Genomic DNA, 21,139 nt, shown 5'->3' on the forward strand with positions numbered 1-21,139 from the left:
CGGCCAATCTTTCAGGTTCCGCCTCAACACACTCACAAGAGAATCAACGCATTCCCCAATGCAGCCCAATCAGTCCAGATGATCTACGGCATAAATTCCCTGCTTGCCAGCCCAATGGAACAAAAACCTCAGCCTGAGCTGACAATCGTTGCGGCACAAATTTCCCAGAGTGAGAGGATTGCCTCCATTTAGCTGCACTTAGTCCTAATTCGCCACTTATTGCTAAGCTAATTCTTGTTATGGGGAAAAAGGGCCTAACATACAGGCATGAGCGTGTGCTCACACACAGATACACACACTCACAAGGCACATAAAAATCCATCAAAATTTTAAACCAGAGCACTTTGTAGAGATCAATGCTTTTACGGGACAATCACTGGGGAAAGGAATTAAAATGTGCAGAAAAGGTCATTTTATTGCCATACCTTCAAGGTCTTATCACAGCTGCCGACATCCATCACTTCCTCTACACCCTACAAAACCTAAAAATAAAATGCCACCATTCTAATAGTTCTTCTCCACAAAGGAAATGCCTAATGCCAACGAATTCAGAAACAGTGCCTGGGCATCCAAAGGACTGAAAATGCTGAATATGTAAATCAGTGCTGCAATTAACTGCAGCCAGAATCGGTTTCTGCGCGTGTTAATGTAATCCAAAATGAAATACAATTACATTTTCAAAACAACATTAGCTCTAAACTACGAGGAATAAATAAATCACTCAAATCACTTGATTTAAATGGGACAAAAAGAGGCGCGCCGTATAAATTACCGTGCAATTGTTTAAAAGTATTAGCATAGCGTTTCTTCGAATAAATTAGCATTTCCTCGAATGTATTAGCTAAATTGAAAAAAATGCAAATATCCCACAGAGCCAGCATTAACAGATTTCCTCTGAAGATGAGCCAAGGAAGGTGAGGAAGGGAGAGTTTTGGGCAGAACCTGAACACGCGTATCTAGTATGGAACTAGATTAAAAAAAAAGCCACATGTATGCATTCACACTGCATGCTTAGCACATGCTACTGGTTTCCATGCCCCTAATCTGACCCAATGCCCAACCACTGCCTTGTGAGCTAGCGCTAATTAGACATCTTCCATCGTTACTGTTTACAGCAGGTGTCTACCTCAGTAATGCTAAAAGTGCAGCACCCACAGAGGGTGAGTGACTCTGCGCCTGTTATCGGAAAGTCACCAGTTCAAATCCCATGGTTGGCAGAATGTAGGGCCCTGGTGCAATGCCCTTAACTCTAACTTCTGCAGGGGAGTTACATGCTGGCTGACCCTGTGCTCTGACCCAGAAGCTGGCCTTCACCTTTATACGTGTCTGTATCTCACACAGAGAACAAGATGGGATGTGGAAAAACTACCTGACTGAAGTCACAGTAATGAATAAAGCATCAATATTCTATACTTAAACACTTACAATTATATATATATTTTTTTACTATATGGTGTTACGGCGGTTTCTGGTGGGGATGATTGTTGGGAGTGTTTCTTTCTTTTTTATTTACCAGTGCAAAGCTATGGGATAATAAAATAAAAATGTTGCCCTTGGAGAGCAATAAAATACAGGAGTGGGGAGACTGCAGAGATAAGCGGCTAGCTGGCTACATTCGGGGCTGGGAAATGTATCGACTTAAGGCAAAGCGTTAATTTGAAAGTCGTAGCGTGTTATTTCTTTGACACAAAGCAGGTTTTCATAGGGTTTCATTTTTCTTAGCAGGCTTTCTGGTAGTCTGGGCTAGATATAGGTGAATGAAGATGAAGTGCATGTGAACTGCAGCCCCTTAAATCTGAAACACTTTACTAGGCACAAATATAGTATTATACCATTACTTATGCATTAATTAACCGCAAACTAAGTCTTAGTTACATACTGATCTCATGTTAATTCATCATTGATGATTCATAACCCATGCTTTATCAAAAGCAGTTACTATATTTGGTACTAAATCTGTTGATTCTATCAACCTTTGTGAATGACTGAAGAAACTACTGAAGGAACAAGTCATGAATAACACAAGGAAAATACTGATCTCATATTCGATCATCATTACTGAATAGTGATGGATCGTATCTTAAGTAGCAACTGCATCTGTTCATGATTTGTTCACAAATTGTACTTCAGTAGATAATGAGTTATTACTAAGGATCAGCACCTAGTCAAGTAATGTGTTAGTAAGTTATCTAGCTAAACAAATCCAGCTTCTTAATACAGGACCCCGGTTTATTTTGCTTAAAAAATTGCCAGATGGAGGAAAAGGATAAAAATAACACTATTCGCACGATTTGTTTTATTTTATTGAAGGTTTAAACCTTAAAATCTTATGATCTTTCATGTTATTCTGTTCACTTTCAGTGGTTGTCAGGTTCTTCTTCTTAGAGCCATTTGTCAAATATGTTTTAGATGTTAGATCAATCACGCTGCTGATATTAAATACCATGTCGATCTGCCTGTTGAGTACCTCAGATTATATACATGTGGTATATGTATTTTCAATGCCTTTTTTGAAAATATTGAAATTCAGCTTACAAGTAGTATTTTTCTTGGAAATGAATAAGCTGCACATGACAAGTTTAAGTTAAAACATTAAACAAATATTACAATATGCATCATTCTCACAAGCTTGAGAATTTTCTGAAAAACATGATATGGTGAAATAGTGTTTGTTTTTTTGTGCAGAGGAATGTACCTTAACTTTCAAGATGCATTAATATGGTGTCATTCGTTGCTCCCATTTGATGGTTTTTAACCATTATTCCTAAATAGGTAACCAAAAATCAAAGAACACTAAATGTTTTTAAATCTTTCAATTTAACTCATAACAAACAAATTGCATGACAAGATGTGTATCTTTGCTCAATTTTTAATTAGTTTCGTAATGTTTTCTCATCTCCGTAACACTTGCCCTGGATTTCATGGAGTACTTTTGTTTATTACAGAAATAAATGCTAATTTAACAAAACTGATTAAGTTGCCCTCAGGCAAAAGCGACAGTTTACACAATGAAGCTGCATAATGAGTCTGTCTTCAAACTAATTTTAAAAATCAGAGAAAATTGATACATTATAGTAATGAATGACCCATAGACTCTCCTTTGCGTTAATCATAAAATAATTTAGGGATTCAGCGTGTGAATATGCATGATTGTACATTTTTATGTTAGGTATGGTTAATTGCGATTAGTCCCAGAAAACTGTGTGATGAATTTGGAAATTTTTTAATGATAGATTAAAGACTGGAAAAATGTCCCCACAAGATCAAAATAACAGGTTTTTACCACGTTGTGAGGATATTTGGCCCCCACCACTATGCAATATATACATGACCCCCCCCCCACACACACACACACACGTACACTTACACACACACATAAATTATACCGTATATATACAGTATAACAGTATAACTGTCCTGTGAAAAACAGATTCACAGGTAAATACATCTTGTTGCCTTTATTAACACAGACAATAAAAGACAAAAGACAAAAGATGGAAATAGAAAAATAACAAGTCCAGCTGTTTAGTAGACAGGCTGTCCCACAATCTAAACTCCTCCTTTATAAATAAGCCTGGCATCGCAGTGCAGGAAGAACGAAAGGGGGGATGGGGGGGGGGGGGGGAAATAAATCAGCCAGCAACAAAGACCACTCCGTGAGAGAAGAGAACGGTGCAATCTGTGATTGGGGAGCTTTGAGAGTCACTTCTACTGACAATGTAAATCAGCAGAGCACACAGCGCTCAGGCGACTGTCACAGGCGGGAAAAGCCGCGGCGAGTGGGCGTGCAGACGGGCCGCTCGCTGACAGCCCGCGCGGCACGGGGAGCCAGCCGCCCCTGCAGTGTACGCGGCCGCCGTGTGCCTCCAAGCCCCAAAAGCAGCTGTGCCCCTCCCTGCACTGAAAGTGGGGTCTGTGTAAGGCACAGGTGGGGGATTAAGATTGGGGGGGGGGGGGGGTGCATCTGCTGGGCCAGTTGCTTCACCAGCCAATCGTGTGTAGATTTGGGAGGGACCCCACAGGGTTGGAGACTCCACCTCGCCCCCACCGCACGACAATGTCTATAGAAACAGGCCACAAGTGGGTGCTGCCATGCGCATCTCCCAGGCTTTCAAGTCCTATTAAAAAGGAGGTGGGGGTGTCACCCCCTGGAGAGCCATGCTATTGTGCTAGAGTTGAGTGTCATAGATGTGCATGTTTACTATAGCATGTCCAAGCTGTCAGGGTCTCGAGGGGGGAGGATGGGAAAAGTGTGTGTGTGTGTCCCAGAACGTGATAAATATCCGTTTTTTTCTCTTATGAGGACCAGGAAACTGGAAAACTCTATTTTATAAAAATCAGTGGCTGCTATGAAAAAACTAAAAATGCAAAAACTCTTGTATTTTGCTTGGTTACTTATGGTTAGGGCACGGTGGGGGTTAAGGTTGTCATAGTTAGCGTTTGCATTTTTCCCATAGAAGTGAATAAGCGGGCCCCATTGGGATAGCTATACCATACATGTGCGTGTGTGTGTGTGTGTGTGTGTGTGTGTGTGTGTGTGTGTGTGTACACATTATGTTTATGTTACATTGTGGGGCCCAAATGCCCCCTTCAATGTAATAAAACCCTGTTTTTTTTACATTATGGGAACCATTTTTCAGGTCCCCACAAATATCTGTGAATGCAATAAAAAAAAACTAAATATGCCAAAAGTCTCGTATTTTGTTTAGTTACTAATGAGTAAGGTTAGAGCTGGGTAGGATGTTGCGATGAGTTTTCCCCATAGAAATGAATGGAGTCCCCACAAAGACATAATTACATACCTGTGTTTATGTGTGTGTGTGTGTGTGTGTGTGTGTGTGTGTGTGTGTGTGTGTGTGTGTGTGTGTGTGTGTGTGTGTGTATGTGTATGTGTATGTGTTTGTGTGTGTGTGTGTGCACATGGGCGTGTGTGTGTGTGCGTGTTGAACTGCTCCCCAAGTCACAAACAACACTTAATCCTTGTATCATTCTATCTCACACACCCACAGCCCTCTGCTCAGATAAAGCCTTAGGTGATTTCCTCCTGATCTTGCAGTGACCCCAGTCACTCTTTCCTTAACCAAATCCACCAGGCTGAATTCTGGAGGGGGTCAGGGTTTCCTTTCAATCACAGCACACCTCCAGCTGCACCTTTCTCCTACTCCTTGCATTTCCACGGAGTGCCGCTCCCCCACCCCCACTGCCAACCAGAGGCACCAGCACCCAAAGAGCGGAAAAGAAAGAGACTGCGTCAAATCCACACGTATGTCTGCTTCAACCCTACCTCTTCGTTTTTTAATTAATCCTACTTCCTTAGAGAAGACATTTAAGAGGAGAAATAACACATTAAGAATAATGTCCAGTACCTTTTATTTCAGCCATAAATGCTCTCATCCATTTATTATATGCTGCATGGCCTGCTTACAGAACAGCCACCGTAATATTTGTCCAAAGTTGGTCAACAGTCAAGGCAAACGTGCCACTCATGGATTACTAGCATCACCCCCCCCCCCCCTTCCACCCTCCCCTCAATCTACATCGCTCCACTCCAACTAACCCCAGGCCCTACCTCAATCCCGCCCCCCACACACTAGCACACATTTACCCCTTGGGTAAACACCTCTACTGCTGCTTACCCTTTTGCATAAACACCTCTCCTCACGCTGGTTCCTGACTGCTCGTCTCATATCTGCATGCCAAATATTTATGAGAGTCGCACGCACCTTAATGGATTAGCCACTACAACTGCCTGTCTAGGAATCCGAGAAGCGGTGTTTGCCTTGTGGACGGCTGCTGCTACGTGTGACATGTGACCTGTGTCTGTTTACTAACATACTGCAGTTTCAGGGGGGTCGGGCTAAAAGTCACAAAAAAAAACACAAAACATGCCAACCACGAGGGGAAAATGGCTCTCCGTTCAGCGCACCCTACCTCGTACACACCTCTCATCCGCAGCCGTGATGCTCCACAGGCAATTACCAGAACAATTAGCCTCTCCCTGGCCCAGGAAAGTCCTCCACTCCACTGTCGCGAATACCTAAGCTCCATTTTCGAGGTTTTTGTCAGCCTCGTGTGCGAACACCACCACAACCAGTGGGAACGGCACACACACAGAACTTCAATGGGCCTATTCAAAGAAGCCCCGATGACTCGAACCGTCAGACCCAGCTGCGACAAACAGATACTGGTTAAGGCAGATACTTAGAATACTTTGTGTGACGTAGTTTGTGAACTGGAGTAGACTCTACCGCACAGCCTCAAACTATTACTATTATTAACATCTGCCAAAATCCCCCCGGAACAGGGGAAGCCGTGTTTCTCAGGGAACAGAAACCCACCGGCAAATCGGGATAAACACACCAGTGAGTTATCCACGGCAAATTCCACATATAGCACAACGGTTCTTTGAAGCCACTAGGCAGTTATTATTAATAACAATAATAATAATAATAATAATAATAATAATAAGAATAGGTTTGAATTCTCTTGACAGTAGTGCATGGGTTCCAGCAGTGGTCTGCTTTTCCGACTGTCAGCACACATTCCATCTAGAGCGAATCATTCTGCAGGGCGGGTTCTGCTGACTGACTCCATGCATCACACACACACACACACACACACACACACACACACACACACACACACACACACATACACACACACACATACACACACATATATCTTTGTGAGGACCATCCATTCATTTGTATGGGTATAACTCTAATCCCAACATTAATGATAGATTAACCCCTAGCCAGCCATAACCATAAGTAACTAAACAAAATACAAGAATTTTGGCATTTTTAGTTTTTTGATTGCAGTCATTTTATAAAATTGAGTTTCCCTTTGTAGGGACCAGAAAAATGGTCCCCACAACGTCAGAACAACAGGTTTTTATCTTGTTGTAGGGACATTTGGTCCTCACCACGTAACATATACATGATACACGCATGCGCACACACACATACAAACGAATAACAGAATGCACACCTGTACTGTACGAAGGGGCTGGGCTCTCAAGCTTAATGTCACCGTTGTTCCTGGGGCTGCAGACACACCCAAAAGTCTGATCACATCTTACCATCAAGCGAGTGTGTGTGGGGGGGGCAGGGTTGGCACGGGGCGGAGAAAAAAGTCCGGACAAGAAAAACCTGTGCTGTATGCAATCTGATACGCAGCACATAAACTTTACTTAACAGGGGGCTGGGAGGGGGAGAGTTGTAAGAAGGCTGATTTGCCTACATGCGGTTTGTATGAATTCGCCCCACCAAAGGTAGCCAAACAATTGCCCTCCCTCCGCCCCAACCCCCACCTTCCGATCTCCCCATGTGGGGCTGGACGCCCGCCTGCGAGCGCCTGTAGAGCCATCATTTGGCAGCCGCACCACATTAGATCAGCCTTCCCATGCCCAATGACATCACCCACAAACAGATATCCACCAGAAGGTCCCCGCACTGCGTGAATGAAGGGGGGGGGGTGCTTTCTTCACCGGGCATCGTACAGCCCCCTGCTCTGGAACCACGGCAATGACCAGCCTCTTCTCACACAGCTCAACTCCCCTCCCACTGACAGCTGAACAGTGACCAGCCTGATCCTCACACTCTGCTTATGCCAATATCTCCATCTTCTTTTGTTTAAATGAAAAAAGACAAAAAAAAAGAATCTGGATTTGAGAAAGAAGAAGCTGCACTGGTCAGCTTTAAGCAACCAAAAGCTGGTTTTATGGTTACTAAAGTGGTACAACAGTACAGGAAGCCAGCGTTTCCCAATCCAGTACTCAGAGACCCACAGTCGGTCCATATTTTTGCTCCCTCCCAACTCCCAGAGCAAAAATGTGTGCTGTCTGGCAAAGGGAGCAAAAACATGGACTGACTGTGGGTCTCTGAGGACGGGATTGGGAAACACTGCAGTAAACGGATGAGAACCACAGGCTTGTGTAGCAGATGCATCGTCACACTGCCTACCTGACCTTTTCAGACAGACCCTTCAATCCCCCTTGATTGTTCTTGTGCCGAGTCAATTACAGCAGACTAATGAACAACCGCCCAGATAGGCTGCTACAATACTCACTCCTCTTTAGCATTTTAATTTTCTTAAAGGCTACATTTGCATCTTTAACATAAATAAAAATTCTTAAATAAACAGAAGAAAGCTAGTCAGATTTGCATGAAAAATAATATATTTTTCTCTAAAATTAGAACATGCGCCCTCATTTTAATAAAAGGCTTTTTATGGGATACCATCTGGACCAAATAAACATATAATTAGGTGTTAAAAATTACCATCTAACATTTTTGAAATCCATGAAAAGGTCTAGACAAGTACAGCAGAAAGGGGAACTTTGTCACATAGCTTTAGAATAGACAGACAGACAGAGACGGATAGATTGTCTCTTAAACCGCTATAGATTTAACCCTATAGGGTTTGAATGATCTGGATATGCACTTGAAAGCCTGCAACCATATGGTTGAGGATCCAAAATTATTCAGAGAAGTGATGATTGGACCCCAAACACCAGGGTGACCAGGCAGACTGTTCAGAAACCTGGTGTCTGCTTTCCAGTTCCTGGTCTATCTCACCCGGTTAGCTTAGTGGCTCCCGGCCACTGTTCTCGGCCACTTTTCCACCGCACAACAGGAACTATGACCTTTATGCTAAATAAGCATGGAAGATGGAAAAAGTTTGCACAATAACCTAACGTGTAATTTCATATGCGAGGAAATTACATCTTCACCCCAAAACAATGGAGGATGAATAAGTTGTTGTTTTGTTAGTTATGTGTTAGTTTTTGGGGGGAGTGTGTGGGGGGGGGGGGGTGCGATCACATGGTCTGAAAATACAGATATTGGTTCAATATCAGATTGGAGCAAAACAGGACACAGCTTTAACTTTACAATATGGGACAATCTTGTAAGATACAGACCAGATCTTCCACAGAATAAAAAAAAAGTGGATGGTGATTCTAATAATCAATGCCAGCAAGTTTCTATCCCGGTTATACCCAACTCCAAGCATACATATCAGCAATTTTAAACAAAAATATTTCTACATCGTTCCAAATTTCTATATTGGAGCAGCATTATACAAACAACACGAAGGCCTATGAATGCTTACATAGAATTGTGGATATCAAATTATCTGGGCCAGACAAATGGATATTAATTAATCCAGTTAATCAAATTCTTTTTGCTCCACTACTTCTGCCCGTTTTCAATTCACTTCCGTGTGGTTTAGCATTGGTGCTTGTGGTCAACCAATCTGCAAGTAATCGCCATTAGCCCCAATAAGTAGTTCCTAGGCAAATGCACAATACCTAGCCAGGAGTAGGACTTTATAAAACGCTCAGGTAGTAAACCCCGCCCCCCAGGAACTACAATCCAATTGAAGCAGTTGAAACCTGACAAAAGTTCCCAAAAAAAGTTTGTGTGGTGAGAAAGGGCCTAAGCCAATCATTCAAAATGATGGGGGGGCGGGGGGGGGGGAGATTACGTTGACTCTCTAGCAAAGGTGAGAGCGCTCAGCTTATTCCTACTTGGGGGGGGGTTCAATGTCACCTCCCACAGAATGCCAGTGATGGCTTTTCCAAGTGAATAACTGACACACTGACCTTTTGTTGTGAGAATAAACAGCAGAGGGCAGAGGGCAGAGGGCAGAGGGCAGTCACTGTCACACATTCAGAAGGCAGTCTGACTTCAGCGTCCCATGTGGAGCAAAAGCTCAGGGTTGTTACAGTCTCCCTACACCATCTGACTGCGTTGATACACACGGGTGGCACACAAGTGAGGAATTAAACACACATGCTACTGTAGATATCATATATACATATACATTCACAGACAAGGGGCTGCGGCAAGAGAATAAGTACAAATGACAGCTGCAGCATTCAGTCACTAAACCACAGGGATGACAAACAACCATTAAAATGATTCGTTTAAGAACAGCCAAGTTATTACAACGGACTTCACTTCATTTTCTATATGGAGGAGGACCTGAAAAAAGGACAAAAAAATTGTTTGGGTTCTAACTAGTGATGGCCTTCTAGGCAGGAAAGCGAAGGGAGATTACAGCCGTAAAAAACAGGAACATGTAGTTCTCACTCAGGACACCCTTGTACGTTGGTCAGGTTGCAGCACATGCCAGAAAGAAAAACAAAAGTCCCTGGCTGTGGGCAGGGCGTGTGAATGGGAAACAAAGTTTCGAGAAAACGACATGACTCATTCCCAGATGCTGTTACTAGCAAATGTCAATAATTAACAACCTCTACAAAGACCAGCTCAATTAGTGTTATGAAATGTCTTAGCTGCCGTCATTTTGGCCGAAAGCCCTGACACCACCCACCCACAGGACAGCTCATCATCATTCCCGTACATATTCGATACCGGTTCCAGTTCTGATACCGGTCACGGTTCTGGCGACGCCATAGTTCAGGAAAAGCAACCTAGAGCTCGTCATCTGGTTATTCCACATTCCTGCAAAGTGTCTGAGCGTTGAGCGAATATGAGATATTTAAAAAGAATCCCCATCCACCCCTGCTCGAGCAGCAAGGTCGGGGCAGGCAGGCGAGAAATCAAGGCTCCAGGAAGGTTAACCGCCACCCAGAGAAGTTACAAAACCCAAACTTAGACAACTAAAGAAATAAACAAAGCCTGCTGATACAAAGCGACAGTACTGGCCGCTGAGCTACCTTGCCACCCCCAGCCCTGTGAAAGTCCTCTGTGCTTATATGTGCTCATGCGGAGCCACTGTCCACTGGGGCTAAGCAAGTACCATTTTCCCTCTGATATTAATGATAATATTTATGTTGCTCCAATTAACTGTATGCTATGCAGTGGGAAATGGGGAACCTAAATGCCAACAGGGACAGTGCATGTGTGTGTGTGTGTGTGTGTGTGTGTGTGTGTGAGAGAGAGAGAGAGAGAGAGAGAGAGAGATTATGGTTATATTATGTTGTGGGGGACATTTACTCCGTTATGGGAACTGTTTTTCAGGTCCCGTCAAAGATCTGCGAATGCAATCAAGTAAGAAAAAATGCTAAAATCTTGTATTTTGTTGAGTTACGTATGGTCACGGTTAGGGCTGGGTAGGGGTTAAGGTTGTCATGTTGGGATTAGAGTTCCCCATAGAAATGAATGGAGAGTCCTTACAAAGATATAATTACAAACCCGAGTGTGTGTGTGTGCGTGTCTGTGTGTGTGTGTGCCTGTGTGTGTACGCTTGTGTGTATGTGTGGTCATGTACATATTACATTGTGGGGACCAAAACTAACCTGACAGACACCTCTCTGTAAAAGAATCATTAACCTTCACCTCAGAGCAGGAAACCTGTGCTGATTCTTTCATCTACATCCTGAAATCATTTACTACTGATTTAAACTCTTTTAAATATCAATCTATTTTCACTATAGAAATTAATCATTTGGGAGGCAGGGTCGTGCAGTGGTTAGCACTGTTGCCTCACACCTCTGGGACCCAGGTTCGAGTCTCCGCCTGGGTCACATGTGTGTGGAGTTTGCATGTTCTCCCCATGTTGTCGTGGGGTTTCCTCTGGGTACTCCGGTTTCCCCCCACAGTCCAAAAACATGCTGAGGCTAATTGGAGTTGCTAAATTGCCTGTAGGTGTGCATGCGTGAATGAATGGTGTGTGAGTGTGCCCTGCGATGGGCTGGCTGGATGGATGGATTGATGATTTAAACAGGAGACACCATTTACTGAGTGAAAGGCAGCTAGTCTGCAGGGCACACATCTCTGTACATGAAACTGAAAATGACCTCCCAGTCTGACAGCTGTTTTGATTTACATGGGTTTCAAACAGAGTCCTGTCAAAAGGTATTTTGGTTTTGTCTCAAACACAGTAAATAAGGACACCTGACCCCAACTGCGAACTCGACCCCAACCCTGAACCCTTCTACATCCTAAGCAAAATGAATTTAAAGGAACGTCTCCCATCTGATAGGCTGAAAATATTTTTTCATATATGTATATATGTATATATACATATGTATATATACATGTGTATATGTATATGTATATATTTTTCATATATGTATGTGAGTCATACAGGCAACCATTTTAATGAACGGCGCATATCTTCACACACAAGATTTGTCCCGGAACAAAAAAAAACCACAATCATATAACCCAGCCCAGAGTACCACGGCTCTGCTGGACCCAAGCGGCAGGCCTGAGGGACGTCAGACTCCCCCCAACCAGAGCGGAAACCCCAGGGTTCACGAGCGGGTGAAAAGGACGCCAAGTGACCCCCCCCCACACACCCAGCGGACAGGGCGCATTCCAGGCGAGGCTGTGTGGGAACCAGATGAATCAGGGGTCTGGCAGAGAGCAAGCAGGAGAGAAAGTGCAGGACGGGTGATGAGAACATCCAGGACATGGAGAGCGGGAACACCACGTATTACCACACAGCCCATGTAGCCTTCACAGGCCGGGGGACATTACAGGGTCATGTACACACCGGGCCTGCACTACCAGGGCCCTCAAAGCCCCACACACACACACACACACACACACACACACACACACACAGCCCCACACACACACAGCCACACACACACACACAGCCCCCCACACACACACACACACACACACACAGACCCACACACACAGTCACACACGCACACACACACAGCCCCACACACATACACACACACACACACACACACACACAGCCCCACACACATACACACACACACACACACACACACACAGCCCCACACACATACACACATACAACCCCACACACATACACACACACACACACACAGCCCCACACACATACACACACACACACATACACACAGCCCCACACACATACACACACATACACACACACACATACACACAACCCCACACACATACACACATACACACAGCCCCACACACACACACATACACACAGCCCCACACACACACACACACACATAGCCCCCCCCCCCGCACACACACACACACACACAGCCCCACACACACACACACACACACAGCCCCACACACACACACACACACACACAGCCCCACACACACACATAGCCCCCCCCCCGCACACACACACACACACACAGCCCCACACACACATACACACGGCTTGTCCGGAAATCAATTGCTGCAGTCAAAAAGTAGGCTAAGAGTGAGCGAGTGGGGGAGGGGCAGCACCGTAATTCTGTCTCATGAAAACCTGAGGATTCTGGGTCACACACAGAGCATCGGAGTGTCAGAGGGAGAACAGAAATGTGTCTCTTGGCCGACAGAGGAAGACCCGTCATTCACTACAGCTCAAACATGATGGTGAAAAACTCACCAGCCACATCCTTGGTTAAACACCACAGAGGAAACTCAAAATCAAATGCCCACAGAAACCATGTGTCTCTCCCTGATACTACTGTCCACTACTGGCCATACTGTGTAAATCTGATACTCTGGCATGTCAGTCACAGACAGACAGACAGACACAAACAGATAGACAGACACAAAGAGCTATCTCTCTTTGATTCTCTATGTCCACGTCCCTCCTTCTCAGAGTAACAGAAGTGTTATTGCATTGTCAGCGGTGTCCATTCCTCAACTTAAAACCCACTGCTAAGACAGGCTGTGCAACCCATGACCCATGATCTGTTTGGGGCTACCCACTCACTTAAATTTCCCTATTGGGTAGTCAAGTCAAAACCGTAGGAAGAGAGAGGTCTGAAAGCTCACAGCCACACTGCCTTTGCTGCACAGGGTAAAGGGGCAGAGTGAGTCACAGAGGCTCGGCAGCTGAGGTGTTGCTGGAGGAGCCTGTAGAGGAGGAAGGTCCCCCCATTATCACCAGCAGGTTTTTCTTGATTGTCTCGTCACCCTCAGTAAGAACAACTTAGACACACAAACAGATACCAAGCATGACTTCCCAGCCTTTTTTTTTGGCTGTCATGTTAGGGCGGCTGTGACGGTGAACATTCAATTCACCCCACAGGTAACGAAACGAGCTCTCTCACCGCAGCCCGACAAGGGGCACGCCGTAACTAGCGTAAATTCCACAGCCTGCAGCGGTAACCCCCCCACCCACCACCACCCTCAGGTGTCCCCTGCCAGCAGCTCGCAGGCACACGCGTGGCACCGCCGTGTGTCACCGACCGCCAGAAGCACCCGTGACCTTTTCCACAGACCCGCCCCCCGCGTCACCCGATTTACCACCTCTCCCGCTGCCCGAGCTTCACACGCCCCCCCCAGGCGTGTTTTACCCCCACTTCCTATACATCTTACTTACAGGCAGAGATGCGGGCTTGTGAATTATTTAAGCCCCTGCTCTGATAATGACCGGAGAAGAACGAGGAAGCTGGCCAAGCTGAGGCCAAACGAGGGCGTGATGCCACACTGACAGCTGGGGGTTGCGTGTGTGGGGGAGGGGGGCACGGAAAACCATCAATTACAGCACAGGCCCCCAGGGGTGCTGCCTTTTAATCCTTCAGCGGCAGCGAGAAGCGTGTGAATTCGCAGAGGCGAGCAGGCAGGAAGCTGCCACTGGTGGCCCCAATCCAGCCAGAGCAAAGCTGGTGATAATCTCCTTCATTCACAACGGCGTGAAAATCCCCAAACCTTCTGAAGACAGACACATGAAGACGGCCCCTTACACAACACTACAATACCAACATGACAAAATAACTAAGCAGCGAGTGACAGGCTTCTGCTAGTAACAGAATTTCCTGCTTCCTAGCAAAATGTAAACATCAAAATCACCAGATCAGCTACAGCACCAAGTCAAGCGGCTGGTGACAGGGTCTGCAATCACCTCCTGGCCTGGGATCATGAAGAGATAAAGTCAGTCACACACACATCAACAGGCCCCTCTGAGGTACCCTGTACCTTCTACGAAATGCCACCTGGTGTGAAAGGGACCCCAAAGGGAGCCGGGCAAAGGACAGAAATACATGCCACTGCTGCAACAAACTGGCCAGCCAGCCTCTGGGATGAGATGATGTTCACCTGCCTAGTCAAGCTTCCCTTGGTCAAGGCAAACCGACCACGTTACCATCATCATGCAAGGAAGTAAAGACTGCTATGCAGACGAGCCCAGAACCCATGACTGAAAGACTCCACACCCAGGTACTGCATAGCATCTCACAGCATGATGCCAATTTATAGAAATTCACTTTTCATTCTCCAGCTTATCCTTTATTCCCTACTTGTGCTGCTGTACTGAGTGTCCAGCCAAAACACTGACTGTACATGGCACCACTTTTTAATTTGCTGCTCCGCTATTTGATGTTTCTTTTTGAAGAGCAGAGGGGAGAGATTATTTCAATTTAATGTGGCTGCCCTTTGCTGCGATCCCTCCATCAAAATGCCACACACTTGAAAGTGACAGTCTCTTCAAAAGCCGGAACTTCTGAAGCCCCGTAAAATGCTAACAGACAGAATTATCTTTAGAAGCCTATTATTAAAATTTATTCTACATTGAAGGGAAACAGCAGTGCTGACGTTCGCCCTGGGAGCACACCTTCATCAGCCAATCCCAACAGGGCCCCATGCCACATAAACATGGGTCCACTTTGGTTTCTCAAACCCAGATCTCAATCTGCTATAATCACGACTACTAGACAGCCACCCGTGAAATTCCAGCTGGGAAACGTGAAAGAGTGACTGGATAAGCTGGCCAGAGCCCATCCACGCAGCTCCTTCCCAAAGTAAACAGACAGGGAAATCCCTAAGGAAGGGAGGCGGACGGGGGATTCGGCAGCTTCTCCACACTGTCCCACGTCTTCATTCTCTCCACTGAAACCAAAGATGTGGAAGAAGACGGCATCCTCCCCCTCTCTGTCCCGGATGCAGTGAGAAGTACCAGCCTAACCTAAACACTGAGGCCTGAGGGTGTCTCAAGACAAACAGAGTTGGGAGCCTGGGGGTGGTTTAATCTCTCCCCACCCCCGAGAACGTGCCAACTTAGTAAACACTCCGTCATGAGAGAGGACTCCAGGCTCTGCTTGCCCAGAGCATTATAACAGCGACAGCAATCGGCCAAGGCCGCGGCAGTGCTGAGGGATCGCTGCCACTGTGGGAGAATCAGAATGAAAGAGTCTTGACCACAGGGTGAAATACACAAGTGGGAGAGTAGCAGTTAAGATGGCTGGAACGGGGATGGGGGAGTGGACGGGGGGGGTAGGGTGGGGGAAGGAGGCTGTCGGTTCGGTTTCAGACGTCTGCCAATCAATCATGGGGGGCTCTGGATGTTTGGAGGAAACGCCAGGCTGTTTCTTAGCAGAAATCTACTCGTGTCAGGATACCTAGAGGTGTAAATTACAGAGGCTGAGCTACTTAATAAATTGTGTGCATCTATATGGAACAGACATCCGAATCTGAAATCACATTAAAGCTATTTCTCAAAGCCATCCTCATATCTGAAAATCCTGACACATTACTTATATTGAGACGTTATCTCTGAGGCTCACTCTGAACTTTTTAATACTCTGATTGAATCATAGCAAGACATTTTTTCAAAACTGCATACTCAGAAAAATACATTGTTTTTTTCTTACAACTGTTCTGTTCACATGAATTTTTATTTTTGAGGGAGTGCAAAATATATCCTTGAGTCAATGGCTGAATTTTCCCAGAAAATTCAGAATTTTGTGCTTCTTTCTCAAGGCCCATAACAAATCTTTTTACTTACTTTTAGTTTATCTTTTGTCTATGATGGGCAGAGCAGAGAATGTCTCACACCACAGTGCTGTAAAAGGCTTGAGTGGATGGGTGGGGGCACACAGAGCACATCTCCCACAGTACTTTAAAGGGCTCAGTAGATGCCCAGATTAATAAAAATCGCATGGGAACCGCAAACTTTGCCCACAGACATGGGGACTCCCATTAATGTTCAGTCTGTAAATCTCATACGAATGCATGGCTGGACGACCGAAAGATACTCTCCTCGTTTACCATTTAACCTGCCTGTGCATTTACAGACTTTGGCCACATTAGCATTGGGGGCAGTGCAGAAATCCGACCACGAGATTAGTTCATGGTTTCCCGTAACTTCAGCAATTTCTCTTCAGTTACCCGATTCTGGGTGTCCCCATCCCATGCGACATGAAATGGAAAGCAATCTTCTCCACTCGGAAGCGCTCATTTCCCGCAACTTTCAAGTACAAATGAGGTAAGTAAATTAGTTCCTCCACAAAAAAGCCCGAAACATTCATGTTGGAAAAAAAACATCTTTCAAGAAAAGTGAAAAAGGATATATCTGCCCCACGCCAACCTAAAAGCAAAGCTCAAATGAACACAGTACCCTTTATATCCATCTTTAATCATTACCACAGTTCCAGATTGTCATTATCTTTATTACCCGAAGTGGCTTTGGTTATTTAATCTGCCTGCTGCCACCACCAGTACAGTTAAGTTATTTAAAAAACACACAATAAATAATACACGTGACTGCAAATAATTTTACAGTTAGTAATAAACCGATAAAATGTATTTTACCGAGGACTTGGAAAAGTTATCCAACAAACACGTTCTGGGGGGAAATTGTAGTAACAGCAAGCATTGCCTTGTGGAGAATCCATTCTATCGCGTCTCTCTTCTGCAATCGATCTCTGTTGGTATATTTATATTGTTTGGAAGTAAAATTACCCAAATCTTCACAGAAAATGTTTACAATTTATGGAGTTCATAATTATTTATTTATGAAGATGCACTCACTTAAAAAGTTAAAGTAACCTATTTAAGTACGTACCTCTTTTTTATCCAAAATAAAACCAAATTTATTGGAACAAGTCTGAACCCAAATTATGCAATGAGGAATTATGATCGAAGTGTTTGCAATAAAACACAGTATACCTAAATCATAAAATGTGACGGGGCCACCATATATAGATACGGTAACACCGTGTAAATCCGCCGTAGTTCGAGGCTCCACCGTGCGCCACACAGGCTGCAGACCGCCGATGCTGGTATATGAAACCCCGAATGAGGGGATGCAGCCACCACTTTTACTTAACCTTTTCCATGCAACGAAACCCTTTTCCGTGCCTCGCACCTCGCCGATCGTCTCGGAGTGAAATAGGGAGCCGTCACCTTCCCAGATGCGAAACGAGCCTTTCCACGCACGATCCCATTTGTGACATGTTAACGGGAAAAGTTTTCATACACAAAAAAACCCCCGATTGTGATTTATGCGGTCTTGCTTCAACAGCCGGATTGTCCGAAGCGAACACACCCACTGAGAAACGCACACATGCATGGGGGTCCAAACGTGCTGCAGTATGGATTTCCAAAGAAATAATATCAAAATGATCGGTATAAAACCTATTTCAACCAATGGTTATGACAATCTGCTGTGAAGCTTGTGCGAAAAAGGGAAAAAATCTCAGTGCTGAATATATGATTTAAAACAGGGACACCGATTTTTAGGGAGACATCGCCGAACAGTCCCGCGATGCAGAAATGAGCAGCTTAGGTTACTGATGGAAATAAAGCTACCGCCAAGCCATCCACGGTACCATTAAACACAATTTCCAGTGGTTCTCCCACAATTCACATTACGACAACTAAACACGTTTAATTCCGCCATCGTTCGGCGATAATTAATCTCCTATTTTCTTAACCAACCACAGAATGTCATAAAACTAATTCTTCACGTAAAAAATGCAACTTAACGTGAACATTTCACCACCTCTAATGTAATGCCATAAAAGATAAAAGTACTCATTCCTCATACGGCTACATATAAAATGTTACTAACAGATAGGGAAATTGTTTATTTTTTTGTGGAAATTGTTTATTTTTGTAAAATAAAGTAAAAAAAATACCGAAAATACAAAAGTCATATTGTTAATGTAACGTGTTAGTCTAATGTCTTTAGATAAGAATTTACCGCGGATCGAATATCGCATTCCGAGTGTGCGCCGGTTAAACGCAACGCTGCTGTTTTCGCTATTTAGTTACATCGTTCATAGCAATTAAACTAACGTCGGATTCTATTCCGAATGGCACGTAGCACGAAACCAGCAGCTTTACGCCGCCAGAATCCACACTTTTTTCTTTGTTTGTTTTAAAATCAAGTTAGTTGCCAGAAATTACAAGTATGCTTGCGCAGAAATAATACTGTAAGCCATATTTACTGTAAACTAAAATGCGCAAAAAAGGAAGAGTGGGCTGCCATCCCATAAATTTCCACCCGAAAGGCATAAATTCCCAGTTATATACGTAACATATGTCGGAGTCACTACACGAAGGGTTAGAAGAAAAGCAGATCGAGACAGGCGCCCTAACAGAGAGGGTGGGAAAAAATCCGCAAACTACAGACATTTTTAAGAATATTCACGAAAGTCAGCGTGCGGCAGAATTCTCCTGCTGTACTTACGGAATAACGGGAGCCCGGGCTTTGCTCTCCTTTCCATGGTGAAATAACAAAACTTGCAGACGCGTCCTTTCCCGTGGACGTAGTCATTCGCTCAGCATTTCACTGGAGAGCCTGAAGTCCTCAGCATGAATGGGGAGGAATGCAGCTCCGCCGTGCGAAGGCGATCAGCCTCGATCCGAACGGGCAGCGTGCGGATCTGCGCCGCGCACATGCCGCTGCCGCCCATAGGGGGCGTCACTGCGCTCCGTACCGCCGTGTAGAAAGAAGCCAGCCGGCCGCCTCTTAAAAGGGCAACGCCGGTTTTACCGGGAGTCGTCGGCAGCACTTCGGAACGGCGCTGATTTCGTGTCGCCAAATCACGCGAAGTAATATGATGATATGAACTGATACTTAGAAACACAAGTATGGACTAGGACAAATAGGCGATACATTAGTGTTTAAAAGGCAACACGTGTTTTTTTTTTTAATTAAAGATAAAAACTAATATAGATGAGGTTACAGATACTCTTGTAAGGTATCGTGCATCCACAAGTATTGAAAATAGTCTAAGAAGTAGGAGTCGGTGTTTTGATAGCCACAGCAGGCAGTATTGCTATGGGCGGGAGCGCATATGAAAGACGTTCTGTTTTAAAAGGGCAACGACACGGCGTGAGTCGGAGTCCGGCGGGGAAACAGCGCACTTGTTGCTGATGTGAAAGCTGTCGTTGGTTGCACATTCTTTGCGTCTTATGAGAAAGACAAAGCTTTCGGAGTGACAATAATATATTCATCTAAAAAGGCATTTATATCAATTTAGTAAGTTTTTTGAATGAAGTTGATGGGACTGTCTCATTAAAGATTATTATTATTATTATTACAATTACTATTATTGATATGGATAATTATAGTAATACCTGTTACTATTATGTATTATATAGCGACTAAATTGAGCAATGAATGACACAAACAATCAAAGCACAAAGACAGGTTCCAATTGTTCTGAATAGAATTAACAAAGAGGCATTTTGCATTGTCCTTTGATTGTCCTGCATGTTGCAGATTTTGTTACAGTTCTGTACTTAGATTAAATAACATGGTAAAAAAAAAAATCACAGCCACATTTCTTAGTGTATGTGCAACTGCTGTTCCTATGTTAGATACCAGAAAGCAGATTGGCTTTAAGATCCTGGCTGTTCAGCTGAGAAGAAGAGTTCTTGCGGGGCTCCTTTTCTGATCCTGCTGCGTCCTGCTTCAACATGCAGATATTTTTGTCGTATGCCCTCATGAATGTGATGATGTGAGTTATTATCTTACACTGGTCTTTTGGTCCGATATCATAAATCTGTAAATCCCAAATGATGCCTGGTTTTAAAGAGCAAGTACTGCACCCTTTACAGGCCCAATTCACCACAGCTTCACTTACTGACCTTTACGGTCTCATTAGCTGCCCTTTCTGGCGAGTAACACTTCTGTCCAAACTCAGTTTCCCAGGATTCCTTAGAATTATCTTGAGCAGATGACCAGCACCTGTACATTTTCATAATGTCAAGCAGTAGCTTATATGTGAAGCAAAATGTGGTGATTAAAAAGGCAGAAAAGGGTATTTGCGTTTTCTTTAATTATTCACTCAGACTTTAAAACGTAAATGCCGTTCAGATCACATTTTTCAATATTAGAGTACGTGAGTCCAATTCTAATGATGTCAAGTTTCCCAGATGTGCTCTAAGTGGATAAACAGTGTTTTCTTAGACTGTGCTGTAGCATGTAGTACTGCAGTGTGATGTGGTCCTTCCACTGATATGCCCATTTTGATCTT

The 21,139-nt window shown here is 44.4% G+C and overlaps 1 protein-coding gene across 1 annotated transcript in view; it reads right to left on the reverse strand.

The window, feature by feature from the left end:
• Positions 1 to 19,608, reverse strand: part of LOC125745103 (plexin-A1-like) — a 149,178-nt gene extending 129,570 nt beyond the window's left edge. The window contains 1 exon segment of the mRNA XM_049017601.1: positions 19,345 to 19,608. The gene's annotated coding sequence lies outside the window, so the exon portion shown is untranslated.
• Positions 19,609 to 21,139: the final 1,531 nt, after the last annotated feature.

This window comes from Brienomyrus brachyistius, chromosome 6, assembly GCF_023856365.1.
Source record: "Brienomyrus brachyistius isolate T26 chromosome 6, BBRACH_0.4, whole genome shotgun sequence".
Taxonomy (NCBI): domain Eukaryota; kingdom Metazoa; phylum Chordata; class Actinopteri; order Osteoglossiformes; family Mormyridae; genus Brienomyrus; species Brienomyrus brachyistius.